Genomic DNA, 15,256 nt, shown 5'->3' with positions numbered 1-15,256 from the left:
GGGGATGGGTAAGAGGTTGTAGGTACTCTCCAGCAGACAAGTATAATCTCTTCTATAAATCTCTGCTCCGAGCAGCTTATCCAGAGTCCAGCCTCATGAGTAGGAGGCTCTTGTACAACAAAATGCCACAAAGCAAACACTGCATTTAACAAAATGTCCTCGTCTGTAGCATTTGCTGCAATTACATGCAATTTAAGTTGGAGTAGAAATTACTGAAGCGACCAAGGTCAACAGAAACCCCTATTAAATGAATGACAGCTCTGGGAATATAAAAGCAGGGGGACCCCTGTTCCTGGAAGGCCATGTTTGAAATAACAGCCGCAGAGATTTTTACAGCATTTTTCATACAAATCGAACAGCACACAGAGTAATGGAATAGATGTGTGAATTAAATCTTTAAAGTGCAGGTAAAGCAAAATCAGTGATTTCTTTCTAAACGCCTGAACATGTGAAAAGACTCACAACTGTGTAGCACATTGCAGAGTTAGATTGTTTTTCTTAAACTGTTTTTCACCATCTCTTTATCCAGAATTTTTTTAATCTAAATGCCTGGAACAATTGTTAACATATTCCCTCACTCACACACATATAAACAAAAATGTAGACATATCTGCGCAGATAAACATATAAATGCAAAACGAGCCGCTGCAAAGCATCAAGCTTTTATTAGTCGCTAACTCAGTAGCACAAAGCACACATCTCCCCCAAGCCAAAGAGCGAGCCGCCGTGCAGCTTCAGACTCTAGTTAGCAGCTTAACCAACAGCACAGTAACACACCCCGAGCCAAAGAACTAGAGAGCCAAAGTGCGGCAACAATCCCGTTAAACCGCACACACCAAAAGCAGTAAGCAGTAACTGCCAGCCGGCTGGGTAGCCGATTTGGGCTTAAATGACTGAGTGGGACATTAGTGACAGATATTTTGCTTGTGTTTATATGATTGTGGTATTAGACAGACTTGTTTATTCATTTATTTATTTGACTGAAAGAGCTAACAGGGCTTGTTCAACGTGGTGAACAAATGACACAAATATAAAATATAGTGCTACGAGGTCTAATGTTAATGTAACCACAGCATAGTTTCAGCTCCTTCAGCATCTTTGCTGAAAATACTGCGCAGTTTTATCACAATTTTGAAACGTAATTATTATAATCATATACCTAGCGATTTTTAGAATAATCAAAATTTGGCTGGGTGGTTAACACATTTTTCTGTGGTGTGAGAAACTCATTTCATATATTTATTTTTTGCCTCTGGCAGCTTGTTAACTTTAAAGTTTAACCACGTCTTTACATTTTGATTTCCAATTATTCTGAATTCATCATTTAGATCATGAAAGCTTTAACGGGGGAGAAAGATCTACAGTTAGAGGCTGATGCATTTGAATTACATTCCATCAGAAATCTGTACCAGCACAACATTTAAGCAATTGTCTTTTTGATCGACACTCCCAGTTTCATCTATTAGTGGTAGGATTTCTCCTCTCATATGCTTTGTTAAAATAAAATCAATTATCTGTGATTGAAACAATCCAGCAGCCGCCGGTCCCTAAAGCAGGAGGTGATTTAGAATTATCTGTCAGCTATGTTAGAGAAGAGATGGCAGAACGCCATCCTCGTGTGGTGATGAATCTGCTGGAATACCAATGGAACAGAAAAAGCTACAGCTCTCACACACACATACACATACACACACAGACACACACACTCTCGCAGAGAGGGGGATATTTCTGCTGCACATACAGCTCCACATTTTCTGTGCTGCAGTCCTAAAACCATGCAAGAAAAATCGAAGCTTCAAGTTCATCATACTTATTTTGTGTTTTCTCTACCCTCACTGTGAAATGACCCTCTTTGAGTTCACTCCACGTCTGTCATAAGAGGCTGTATTCCCTGCTCTCCCATAAAAGGTTGACCAGCCTCCCCCCGTCCTCCTGCTGCCCCACTCTTCACCACAATTGCAGCAGCTACACGATGCTGTCATTTGTAGCCTGCACTGAGACAAAAAAGCCTTCTGGGTAACATTGTTTGAGTGTGCCCGGCTCAAACAGACTCCCAGAACCAACAGAACTGTTCGCACAAATCTTACAGTCAGCCCTTGTTATTGTGGAGAGCAGAGAAGCTCCAAATAGTCGACACTCTCTGCAGACCCCTGCAGCACAGTGAATCAATGAGCCAAAAGTACATAAAGATTGTGCCAATGTCTCACCACAAATCAAAGCTTTATGGCTTCATATTAACAAATTTTCTCATCTAAATTGGTTTGTGGCGCTCTCTAAAACTTTAAGAAGTTGGTCACTTTGGATTTTACTTTCTGTCTGAGGCAAACAAAGCCCTTCATTTGATGTACAACTGGTAAAACTGCAGTGACGCTGGCACAAACACAAACACACACACACACACACTATTAGCTGCTAATCATTCAGAACACTGAGTAAGTGCTAAACGAATCAAAGTCCTCGAACAAAAGTCTAGTCATGTTTGTTTTGTCATCTACAAAACAACAAACCTGTGGTTATTCATGATATTAACTCAGAATCCTTTTGAGCCAAGCCATACAAACAGCGAGGCTGAGTGGAAGGGAGTCTGGGCTTCTTCAAAGTCTAATTGAAAGAAATGCATTTCAGCGGGGCTCTTAGCTGTCCTGCCTTTTAGTTGAAAGTCTGGGCTCTGAAGCCAGCAGGTAAGCTTTTACACTTCTCATGGTTAGCTCATTAGCTTAGCTGCATCCGCCAGACAGAGCCGGAGTTCTGAAAACATGCCAAAAATCAAAGTCAGGACCAGCCAAAGTGACTTCATTGGCAACCGGCTTTACAATATGTGTGTTCACACCATGATAGTTGGCTTAGATATGGATGCTGTGTTTCTGCTCAACGCCTAGTTGTGAAAGCTTCAGGCTAAGTTGGCAAGATTCACTGTCGATGTAGAGGATGTGCACTGTAGAATGCACTCCATAATGATCTCCTTCAAGAATATTTTCCAGCTTGAGATTATTTTGCACATGTACCCTGCATGTCTCAAAGTGCTAGCTGGTTTACACCTCCATGACCTCTGCTAGATGTACATCTCTGTGACCTCTGGGTCTTCGGTTCACTTGGGTTTTCTCAACATTGTAAACTTAGTTTCTCTGTGCAGTGCTACTCTCCTTTAACAAATTATGCAGAATGTTTCCTAGAGAAATGACAGAAAATGTTCTGCATTTATTGTGCCCACTGTAAAGTTACGTAAACAGAAGAAAAAGTGCTGTTTTCTCGATTAGGTGGAACAGCAGAATGAATGACTGTTTAATGGATATGACTTCCCTATCTTGTTTTCCCTCAGCACAAAGAGATTTGTTACACAGAATATAATTCATTTCAAACGTGAACCTTACGATTAATAGACAGCAGAAAAACAATTATAATCCACACAAGTGACGCTTTTTAAACGGCTGGCTGTAATGAATATCCAGTGTCAACAACTTAATTTGCTTTTTCATCCACTGAGTGCAAACCGCGGCGCGAGGAGTAGATCAGCTTTGCAGACAAAAACAGTGATGAGCATAATGTTTTTATTCAATTAGCGGATTTAACAAAATTCCATAAGAGACAACATAAACTGTGTGTTGACGATAAAGTTAAGCCTACAGAGTTGTGGAGGATTTTAACAAGATGCGGTAATTTGTTCAGCTACTAGGAGTCTTACATTATTTGCTGTCTTAAAGGTTCCATATGTATCTTTCAGAAAATCTTTGTTATTACACTTTGGCTGTTAAGTAAACGCAGTGAGCAACCTGTTGCTCATGCCTCGAATTCCGTATCGGTCAGAACAGTGACATGACCACAGACCATTTTCATTCAGATATCTTGAGGTCAGAGGTCAAGAGACCCCTGTGAAATGGCCATGCCATTTTTCCATTGCCAAAATGGGTTTCCATAGGCCTCCCCTTTACTGACATACCTTCTTTATGCAAGTCGCATGCAGTTTTTTTGCTGACATTTGACTCCTAATAAAGACAATCAGGTAAAAACTGTTTCACCTTGTAATTATGGACCTCAAAACTGTTTGGAATGCAAAATAATGGAATTGAAAACGTGTGATTAAAAAATGCAATTAATTGCAATTAGCTATTGATATTCTGTGATTACTATGATTTAAAAAATGTATCGTTTGACAGCTCTAGTTACAATCTTTCCACCTGTTGGAAAGAAAAAATAATTAATATGAATAAAAAGTTGCATAAAGTACCTTTAAATTAAGTTGTGCAATTTAATTATATGAGGCTTCTGTGTTTTGATTTTGATGCATGTTTAGCTGATGAAACACGTGTTCGCTCTCATCACTTGTGCAGACTTGGTGCACTTAATATTCTTCAGACAATTTCCCATCCATGAAATTTTCAGACAGAGACTGTCTGACCCGTGGCCTGCCCCGGACAATAACAAGGTCTCCTGTGCTGCTGAAGCTGAGTGGCCTCGGACAGCCTTTGTGCTGTATCTCATTATCAGATTGGCTCTTCCTCTTCCTCTCTCCTGTAACGTACCATGCAGAGAATTTCTGTGGTCTCCGCATGATCCCCGAATGTCACTGAATCTGGGATATGAGCCCGCAAGTAACGCTGCGAGCTTAAGGGTCCCTCTCATTTCCTCTCTTAATAATGCATACAATGAGTAGTGCTGGCCAAATGCACACAATGAGTATTAGCAGCCAAGAAGTAAACACTTTGAAGACAAAGCCTTGGAAATGGTGACTCACTCCTCGTCAGCTGTTCAAAGTCCAGACATTATCACAATGCCCACCTTTTTTTTTTTTACCCCAGCAGATGAAGGCACCGCCAGGACCAGAATAGCTTACTGAGAAGTGGCCAGCAGTGATGGAAAACTCTCAGGCGCACAGTGTGTTTGTATTGTCAAAACAAAAGCAAAAATTTCATGAAATGTAGGGGCAAAAAAATAACAATAGCCAATCCTGAAAAGAAGGAACATTATGAGAAGAGAACAGCTCATTAGCCGCAACTGTTTTGGCTGTTCAAAACAATGTGTCACTACACATTTCAAAATGACATCCTGCTGAGATAAACAGACAACACTTCTCTCCTGTCGTGGTGCTAAAGTCAAAAGAAACATAAAGCCACTCAGACAGTATAATCTTCAAGACTTTCAGTATCTCCATCCCTCTGAAAAGTGCTTTTTCCTTTTCTTTTCAAATAATGTAAGCGCTTTATCTATATGTACATGTACAGCGCTTATAGGCTCGTGTAAGGAGCTTTAATTCAGCATATTTTAATGTGACTGAGGCGACTATCATTTTATTCAAAACAAACATCGAAATAAATAAATTACCGAGCACTGTCGGACGGGTTCAAAGCGGTGCTTTCTAACCTCGGCTCACTGATCGAGGAACATGAAAAGGGGCCCCAGGAGATGGTGGGTTTCACATACCAGCATGATTTATGGTCTACCATAACAAATCAACAAGTTTAACTTTAATTGTTTTCTTTGCGATGGGAGGTGGGGTAGTTAATACAGAGCAATGATTGATGGCACAGGGCACCATGTTTGGCTCGGCACTTTGTCTTTTGCAGTGCAGCTCAGGAATTGAACCACTTGATAGAAGCAATTAATTTGAGGAGGGGAATTCTTTTTTTTCCTTTTTTTTAACTTAGGAAATATACAGTCCCTAAAAATATCCTGCAAATAGCACCATTGCTGTGTCATCTAACAGTAAGTGGTCTCCCACTCTTTGTTTTGTTATTGTTTTAGGGGGAGAATATATATGAAGAAAAGCCTTTTGATGTCCTACATTGCCTTTGTATTCTTTATTTTTCAATTAACATGGGTTTACACTTGTTTCCATATAAATTAGTTTTAGAATCTTTGTGTAAAACTTCATCTGGGTGGGTGACATTTAATAAAGTTAGCTTCTGTTTAGGCTACATTAGTTTGCTAAGTAATTGAGACAACCATTTAATTAAATGCTTTGCTGATGATGCTTCTCTTGGAATACTGGCTGTTAACCATTAATCAGTGGTGCACACCTAATTTACAAGGACAACAGTGCAGGGATGAAGCCCGCACAGGAGAGAAAACGGTCACACAGTTACATTAAATCACCATTAGTAATTAGTGAAGCTAGTGGCACCAGCAGCACCGAAGATATATTGTGATTACACTAAATCACAGGATAAAATAACCACTATAGTTGATATCACAGCTGATCAGCACTCCATAGATCACAGCGCAGCGCTTTAAACACTCTTTCTGTGTGATAATCGCAGCCATGTGGTCTAAAGGTGCCTCTGAGTGCTTCGCAGAGTAACCTTGCAGCTCCTGCCAGTAACTCAGGGCATGCCAGGGTAGGTCTATTTATTTTTTGCATTTGTTCCAGCCTGCTGGCGACTGATGCAATAGACTGTAGATGATTTACTTCTGTTGATTATTGAATCATGGAGGAAGAGAAGAAAAAAATGCCTCGCCCAGAAAGCTATGCCTGAGTTTTAATTAAGTTTGGACAAAAACTGGTCTTTCCTCAGTCAATTCATAAAAATGACCTTCATTGTGAATTACAGTAATGAAATATGATGAGCACAGCTTGGGAGCGTTGATTCTACACCATACAGCCGCGGTCGGGGAAAGAATGATTATGGTTCTCTGACTGAGGCTGCACAGAAAGTTTCTGTTGTTACAACGGCTACACAATGCATACTGAAACTGCAAAGACAATAAATCAAACATAATTGATTGCAATACTGTCTTGGAGTGTTTTTGCAAGCATCAATCACATTTACAATGAATTACAAGGACTCCTGCAAATGCTTAGGATGCAGGGCAAACTGAGATGGACTCACCACAACAAACAAATGATAATGTAGCGTTCGGTGCAGGGAAGGTGAAGGGCACAAGAGCAACGGTTCATCCACTTTAGATTCAAAATATTAAAAACAATACAACTGGTTAATTTGTGACAAATCTGTCTAATGTGACTGATTTGAATTTATTAAATTTCAAAACTTTTGCAATTTATCAACACTTAAACCTATTAGTATCATTTTGTTAATATAATACATTAATTATGTTATTTGTTTTGTCCTATATAGGCCTGTAGATGACAACATTCTGTAAATTTCTGAGAGACGTTTCTAAAGATTATGATAAGGATGATGCATTAGGCAGCCCTCGCCTACCAGTACCAGTCAACTTTTAAAGGAAAGGCTTAACATTTTTACAATATTTGCTTTCTTGGCCAAGAGTTAGATGAGAAGACCCTCATATATCTACAGTAAATGTGTAGCTGGAGACAGCAGCCTGCTAGCTTAGTTTTACATACAGACTCGAAACATGGGGAAACAGCTATCCTGATTCTGACTAAATATAAGAAAATATTGGCTACCAGCACCTTTAAAGCTCACTAATTAATATGTAAAGTATTTGGTGTTGTAAAAAAACAACATTTAAATATGATAATTCACTGTTTGACATGGCGTTTTGTAATCTATTTTAATATGGTATTATTAACTATTTTATAGATAAATTCAAGTTTACACAAGTAAAATATTATAATATTGAGCAGGAACAACACATCCAATTACAACTACTTATTTTTATATTCTATAATGACATGTTTTTTCCAAAAAAGTTTGCAAGAGAATTGTAAAAAAACATAAAAGGGCCCTCAAATACTAAAACTGCAAAGTCAACTTATTTATATTTTCTTATTTATTGGCAAAAGACAAAAAAAGCAGGAAAATAGAGCACAGAGCATGGCACATTAAATACTCGACTATTTGTTTCAGACCTAACTCGCACATTCTCAAAGTACTCGCAGTTTTTGCCAATACTCCTTGTTGATATAATTTGTTGCACAAATTTCATTTCGATTTTTTTTCTACAACTACTAATAATTTCTACACATTAGCAGATTTGCATTTCTCCAGCACACTTTTTGAAAGATTTAAATTTATGAGCACACACTTACTGATACTCATTTTAGAGGCTCAGAATCTCAAACTTTGAAACCATGAATAACTAATATGAGAACAATTGTCACTATTAATAAACAAAAACAGAATTATGAAACTGAATTATTTTGAAATCTAAAACACAATAGTCTAGAGGTTTAAAACTGGACTTTCAGCTCTGTCAGAGAAAACCGTAGCACAGCTACATTCACAGAAAGCCTCGTACCTGCCTGTCAAAGTGCAATCAAACTCTAAACCTCCTTGAGGCAGTCCGGATGTGAGTGGACTCCTGCAGGGATCAACAGATGTGAAGGCCAGCAGCTGCTCACTCTGCTGCGGTTCAGCTGCTAACAAGCGGAGCTAGCTGCGAACAGCCCTTGCTGCCACTAACAAACCCCACTCCATAAAATACTTTATCAGTCTGTTCTCCTCTCAATTTTATTCAAGCACTTCCTCAAGGACCAAGTAAAAAAGAGTCTGATTTTTAAGGTATTCCAGTTCCTAAGTGCCAAATTCAAGTACTTCAGGCACCTTGAGCACCTGTTACAAAACCTGCAATTAAAGAATAAGACAGAACTGTAAAATATGTTAATGCATTCAGCCTCTTTGTTGCATCCGATGCATCCAATCACAAAATTTGCACTAAAAGACAAGTGTAACCCTGGACAGAGATACCAGATTTGCAGTATGCAAATATAAACTGGCCTTTTTCTCCTCCGCACATCACAATCTGGTTTTACTGTGTTTCAGACATACAGCTGAGTCTTTTGGTCTATCGTCCATTGCCACCACGACTGTAAGACAGTGGTCTCATGAGTGCTGAACGAGACGGTTTGGATGCTGCTCTGTGAGGCACATAAGGACACCTTGGATGTCTCCTATTGCATAGTAAGCTTACACAAAATTTCATTTGGACAGCGGGGAGACCCAACAGCAATATAAAACAACAGCAAAGCCCAGATTATGCAAGGCATGAAATCCCTTGTCAATAATAAAAAAAGGTCAAGAAGGGCTAAGGACAGACAGGAGGTTAAGTCTACCCACAGGGAGCTGAACTGTAAAATAAAGAGAGCAGTCTTTGAGGAGAATCTTCTGCAAAAAAATGGCATGAAGCAGGTGTAGAGTAACATCAGGGAGATTATTAGCTAAAGGCACAAAGGGTCAGTCGGAGGTGGAAATGCATATCAACGTGAATAAGCTTTACCGGCTGGAAACCCCATTCTAAAGGAGGTTTGTATTAAAAACCTCAGACAATTTCACCAAGGTCACCAGGCCAACCTAGTGGGGACTTCTATTGCCAACATCCCCCACCTCAAAGTCACACTCATCTCTGCTCATCACACCTCCCTACCATCTTTCCCCTGACCCAGTCTTCCCCACCTACAGTCCTGGTGTCACCAATCCCTCAGCTGTAAATCAGTACAGTTTTCCATTACACATCTTTTAAAGGTTCTGTGTGTAGGATTTAGGATGATTGGCAGAAATAGAATATAATAAGTATGTTTTCTTTAATGTATAATCACCTAAAAATAATAGTGGTGTTTTTCTTACCTTAGAATGAGCCATTGATATCTACATAGGGAGCAAATCCTCGTTGATGGAGATTGCGAAGTTGCACTGCCATGTTGTTTCAACAGTAGGCCAGAATGGAGAAACCAAACACTGACTCTCGATAAGGCCATTTGTGTTTTCACATTGTCCACCGTTGTTGTCCACCGGAGCACATCTGTAACAAGAAGCATCACAGATATATTGATTTGTTTTTACCACTTTAAATAAACAGGTGTGTTTGATTTGGAAAGGAAGAGACCTCTGCGGAAACATCGGCTTCTGGTGAAAACCTCAATGAAGGAATTCTAACCAGCAGAGTTGAGTTGATTTCTGTTTTGCCAGTGCTGTCTGTCAACTGCTTTGATGTGATGCAAACTGGCTGAACCAGCATTTGTAATAATGACATTAACTGTATAAATTAAAAAGTTGCTGACATCATAAGTCTTTGGCGATGGTGTCACTGTGCTAAACTGAACTGAACCTGTATGGCTTTAGTAATAAGCAATTTGACGAACGTTATGAATATAATATTATGTTTGTATATAAACAGACCAACAGAGACAACAGTCTGTGACAGGCCATGAGCAAAACCTGGCAACATAAAGGGGATCAGATTTCAGCGGAGTTTGGGCATATGGGCAATGCTGTATTTATTTATTAGAAAGTTCATGTGTTTTTAGGGGTGACAGGAGGAGACATGGGAGAGTCTCTCCAAAAAAACTAAAACTGCACCAATATAACATAACATTTTGTATGATATAACACAATACAACATTTTGGATTTCAAACCGACAAAAGAGATGTTTTACCTAGCTGCTGGTGACACGGAGCATCATTTAGAGCTGAAAATTTGTTGGATGACCTGGTTCTATTTATAAGCTACCTGTCACTTGCTTTGAAAGTGCCACAATGGTAGAGGGAATGCTAATTCAAAAGTTTTCCGAGGAACTGAAAATTTTTGAGAAGGTCAATGACCATATCACAATATAAAATGTGTTTTCTTTTTAAAAAAGTACAAGGTTACAAACGTAAGGAAGATAGCCACTAGGCTACACAGCCAATCTTTTAAGTAGTTACAAATCCAGTCTGATCTCGAGCACACAGCTGATAGGCTTATGTGGTTTGTTTAACTGATGTGAAAGTGTATATTGTATGTAATCAATGTGGACAGACGTGCAACGTGATAATGGTCAGATGCTCGTTTTCTGTTAGGGCGTGGTGTCATTGTGTTCCACTTGGAAGCGGCTGCTGAGTCAAGTGCATAAAATTTGGTGTCTTGGTCTGGTCCACAGTTTGGTTTAATATCCAACACCTACCGAACCCCACTTGCAGTGAGACATTTTAGTTTGATACTTCATTACAGCACTTATGAATTTGTTGGGAGTATCTGTACTTTACTTGAGTTTTTATATTTCCGTTGACTATCACTGTCACTCTATTACATATCCTAAATAAAATGTGTAGTTTTACTACACTACATTTCCCCTAAGCACTTTAGTTACTGACTACAAAATAGGAAAGGAATTAGGATGTGAGGAAGGGATGAACTGACGAATGAAGGCATGGGAGGGAAAGAAGTACTGAATTTGTTCTGTAAAATAAGTTGTGGAGAAGGCCTTGTTTTTCATGTACTGTACTATCCATTTTTGAGGTGCTATAGGCCCAAGAAAGACACTTCATAATCCTTCAGAATTCTGACCGCTTGCTTTACCAGCATTTACTTGTACTTTTACTGTCAAATACTTAACTACATTTAATTTAAAAAAAGGCTTTTGATACCTAAGTACACTAAATATCACATACTGTAATATCATATACTGTAAGACTTTTACTCTAGTAAGTTCTAATAGGTGACTTTACTTTCTACCAAAGTCATTTTCAGGTAAGATATATGTACGTTTACTCAAGTATGTTTATACACCACTGAATATTACACATTCCACCTTCAAGATGACAGCACGAATGCATTAGAACAGTATCTAAACTCAAATTATCCTATATACGGTGCAAAACTTTGAACATCTTGCAATTAACCTTGATTGCATGTGCGGGAAACTCATTTGAATTTCAATTTTAAGTTGGGCTACCTATCTTGGTGGCCACATGTTCTTATTCCTCCTGAACACATCTTGTAATTTTGGTGCAGAAAAGGCTCCGTCTGTCTTTTTCCAAAGCTCGTCTCTGTTAGCTGTTTCCAGTCAGACTCAAAGATTGGTGAAAATTGTTGACCTGTGTTTTGATAATCAGCTGTATGAGCATTCCTTTCTTGCAATGAGATGCAAGCGAAAAGAAAAATCTTTATTCTTTATTCCCCCAAATGAACTTTCTTCTGAAGTTGGCCATCCTCTGTCTTTATTCCTCCTCTTTTTTTCCTTCCCTTTTTAGTTCCGACCTCAGAACATTCTTTTTTGCTCCAAGACTCACCAAAGCTGCCTTTGTGAGAGTTTAATGATGCATGCAAATGCAAATAGACCCATGGACATCTCCGAATATTGGTCTTGAACCCAGAGGGAGCGAACAGTGCAGGGCAAACAGACTTTTTCTGGAGAGAATTGTTTTTTTACCCCCTTTTCCAGTTTGGAAAAATACATACATAAGATGAGTTCAGCAGCAGAAACCAATTACCCCCTCCCTCGCTCATTCCTCTGCACAACAAACTCTTCTATTGATCTGGTGATAATTACCTCAGTCACATCATAAAGCACCTGGAACAGATTGGTGGCTCAAATTATCGATTACCCCTGGGCTACCCTTCGTCGTTCATTGTATTGCCGCTATACATTACTTGATGAGATCTGCTTTGCCGTGCTCTCCCGTGCATTTCTCTTTGGCGCCGTGCAGGGATACATTGACAAGGAGGTTTAGTGGTCAAATGCACGCCATCAAAGTCATTTGTCATCTTTTCTTAGTCTTTAGCTTGTCCTGTGTGCCACCCAAAACCAAGGTTAACCTATCGTTAGCTAGTGCCCCCAACTCCTCCCCAGCACCACAAAAACATTTAATCTAAAACAGTTTTGGTCCAAAAATGACCTTTCATTTGTGGCAGTAACTTGGGGCCTGCCCTGGCTAGCACCAGCTGTGTCTAATGCTTCATTACACACCTTCCTTGAGGCATGTCAGTGCGTGACCCTGAAACCTCTGCCCACTAGCCACACATACGTCCCCAACCACAGTCACAACAACAGTCTGACCTCCACTGAGGCCAATACATTTGGTCTGCAATAAATAATGAGGTTGGAAATATCATCTCAGCTCTTTTTCTCTCCCCCTGTTGTCTCAATTTTTCACAAAGCTTACTCGAAGGTGCCTGTATTATTTTACACGCCTTAATTTTTTATAGATCACCATGGCAGCCTGTCATAAGTCTCCCTCTGCTTGTTCCCATTGAAAGGAGAACAAGAAGACACACAGGATATGTTCTGCTTTGTTGCCGAGTCGGTCTTAGCTTTGTGCTTGTCTGGGTATCAGAAGAACAATGGCTCCTGGCATTCCCCCGGATTCCTCTTTCTTCAAACATGATGAAAATACATCTGAATTGGAACCAAAAATGGCTGCACGACTTGCAAAGTGAAGTCTGTGGATATAAGTAATTGTTTTCCACATGCTCACCTGGTTGAAAACGCATACTAATCAGCTTATTTAAAAGTCGAATGAATGTAGTAATTTTTTCAATTAAAGATAGTTCTTTAGTGGTAGTAGATTCATTAAATACAAGTGGATTAATCAGAGGGTCAACTACAGGGAGCAACATTTAATTACCTACATGTTGCTTCTCCAGATAGGGTCAATAATACACACTGTTCCCATGATATGTAATTACTGTATTTTGTAAGTAGGTTGTTTGACGTTAAGATCCATTGAAAAACTAATTTCTGGTTAAAGAGAATGATCACTGTGATGTAATCTCTTGTGTACAGTAACAAGCTTATCAGATGAATAGTTTATAATAAATGGCTGTCTATCTGTTTTGTGCATTAATGCCACCCTGACAAGTGCCTTAATTAGGGGAGTAAAAGATACCAAATGATTTTCACTATGAGAGCATTATCCTTAATACCTATTCAACCACAGGAGTAACATTGAGAAACTGGAGCAGAATCTAGCATTCGACACAAACCGGCATGATTAGCTGCACAAAAACAGCCTCCGCGCAAAAGCCTGATTTAAATGACTTAAAATATATAACAGCACATGTTCTTTTGCATTATTCTGAGGCAAATAATGGAATGTAATACACAACAAATAAGCAATATCGTAAAACATTTTAATCAGATCTAATCCTGTATTGCAAGAATACATGTACATGATTGTGTTGATTAATCTATCATCCTCCAATCATCAGCACTAATTCTATTTTCCCCTTCGTCTCTGCAGCTTCTCGTACTCAATATTGCAGGAAGTTAATATCAAGGAGAGGGAATTAACATGATATAGCACTGGCTGGATGGTGCAGCTCTCCCCTTGCGCCTGCAGGAAAAGGTTGCCGAGGATGGAAAGCTCACCTTAGCCATCTGCAGTGAACCGAGCTGGCTCTGGGCAGGTGTTCAACATGACCAGGTGGAAAGCAGCTGACACAGACATAGCTCCCTAGCGCTATTTGTCACTGTAAATAACAATTGTTTCTTCAATATTAGAATTGGACAGGAGCGAACATGCAGCCAGTCTTCCTCATTCTCCTCTAATTTAGGCAATTAAAAAGAAAGGTCATGTGTGGAAACAGATGGCGAAACTTTAACTGTGTGCAGAGTCTGGAGGCTGAGAGAGACAATTGGCATTTTACATGCACCATTCAAGCACTCAGGATATATGGCAGACAGACAGTAAATGGCAAAATGACTTCCAGTTTTATTTACTAGAGGCACCAAAGTGTATATTTATGCAAAAAAAGCTTTGTAGAGAATCTCACAGGAGGCTTCCCATGCACATGTTGTTCATACTTGTTTGCATGTTAAAATTGTTGCTATCAATGACTCTCTCCATAGAAGACATTTTGATCCCTGCGGGTATATTTTACAGCTTTCCAACCTTCTGTAACATACAGCTTCAATAAGGTTTAATGGTTTAAGTTACTGATATTCAGCTGCTCTATTTAAAACACGACGCATTGTCAGATGTAGTGTCAGACTGTTTTTGCACTGTTTTCTTTAATCATCCACTGCAGAGGGAGCTACTGTAGCCTACACAATGTAAAAAAACAACAACTATTAAACCAACTGAGAGTGCATCTGGGAGAAGAAGGGATACATTTTCTGTGCTCAAGGACAGGACAATTAAAGTAAAATAAAGTCTGCTAAAGTTAAAACAGCCTGGTGAAGTTCCCCAGAGTAACATAGGAAGCGCGTGTAGGCAGTAAGGTGGGGAGGAACAGCAAACAGAACGTTGTCACACTTCCACTCCCTGTGGAGCTGAGCTTAAAGGAGGGGAGACATGAATCTGGAAACACTACACTGCCTCCAGCTTCTGTTATTTTCTATCGCAATGTTTGTGAAATTCCTGCTGATGAGGTGATTATATTGGAACATGTGCTTCTCTCAGTCTGACTAGTTACTGACAGTGGTTAATGTTTATGCGAGTACAGATATTTTAATCTAGTGTTTAAAAGTGGAGAACAGCAGCTGGCTCGGTGAGGTGTTCTGTGTTTAGCACCGGGATTTGTACGTGTGTATTTTCATGCCAACATCTGACCCCATTGTACATACAGACGCACTCTGCAAAGAGTATTTGCTCTAGGGATTTTGTGGGGGGGAAAGGTTTTTGAGCCAACGTCTACT

General features: G+C 39.5%; 1 long non-coding RNA gene across 1 annotated transcript in view; it reads right to left on the bottom strand.

Annotated features, from left to right (window-relative positions):
- The window catches only part of LOC148188950 (uncharacterized), a 274,361-nt gene that overhangs the window by 47,577 nt on the left and 211,528 nt on the right, over positions 1-15,256 (bottom strand). The window contains exon 4 of the long non-coding RNA XR_015777139.1: positions 9,486-9,660. This is a non-coding gene — a long non-coding RNA (uncharacterized LOC148188950). The remainder of the gene's footprint in view (positions 1-9,485; positions 9,661-15,256) is intronic.

This window comes from Plectropomus leopardus, chromosome 8 (genome assembly GCF_026936395.1).
Source record: "Plectropomus leopardus strain MGB_pleo_1.0 chromosome 8, ASM2693639v1, whole genome shotgun sequence".
In the NCBI taxonomy this organism is placed as follows: Eukaryota; Metazoa; Chordata; class Actinopteri; order Perciformes; family Serranidae; genus Plectropomus; species Plectropomus leopardus.
The sequence above is the reverse complement of the archived record's forward strand: the minus strand, read 5'-3'. Positions and strand labels throughout refer to the sequence as shown.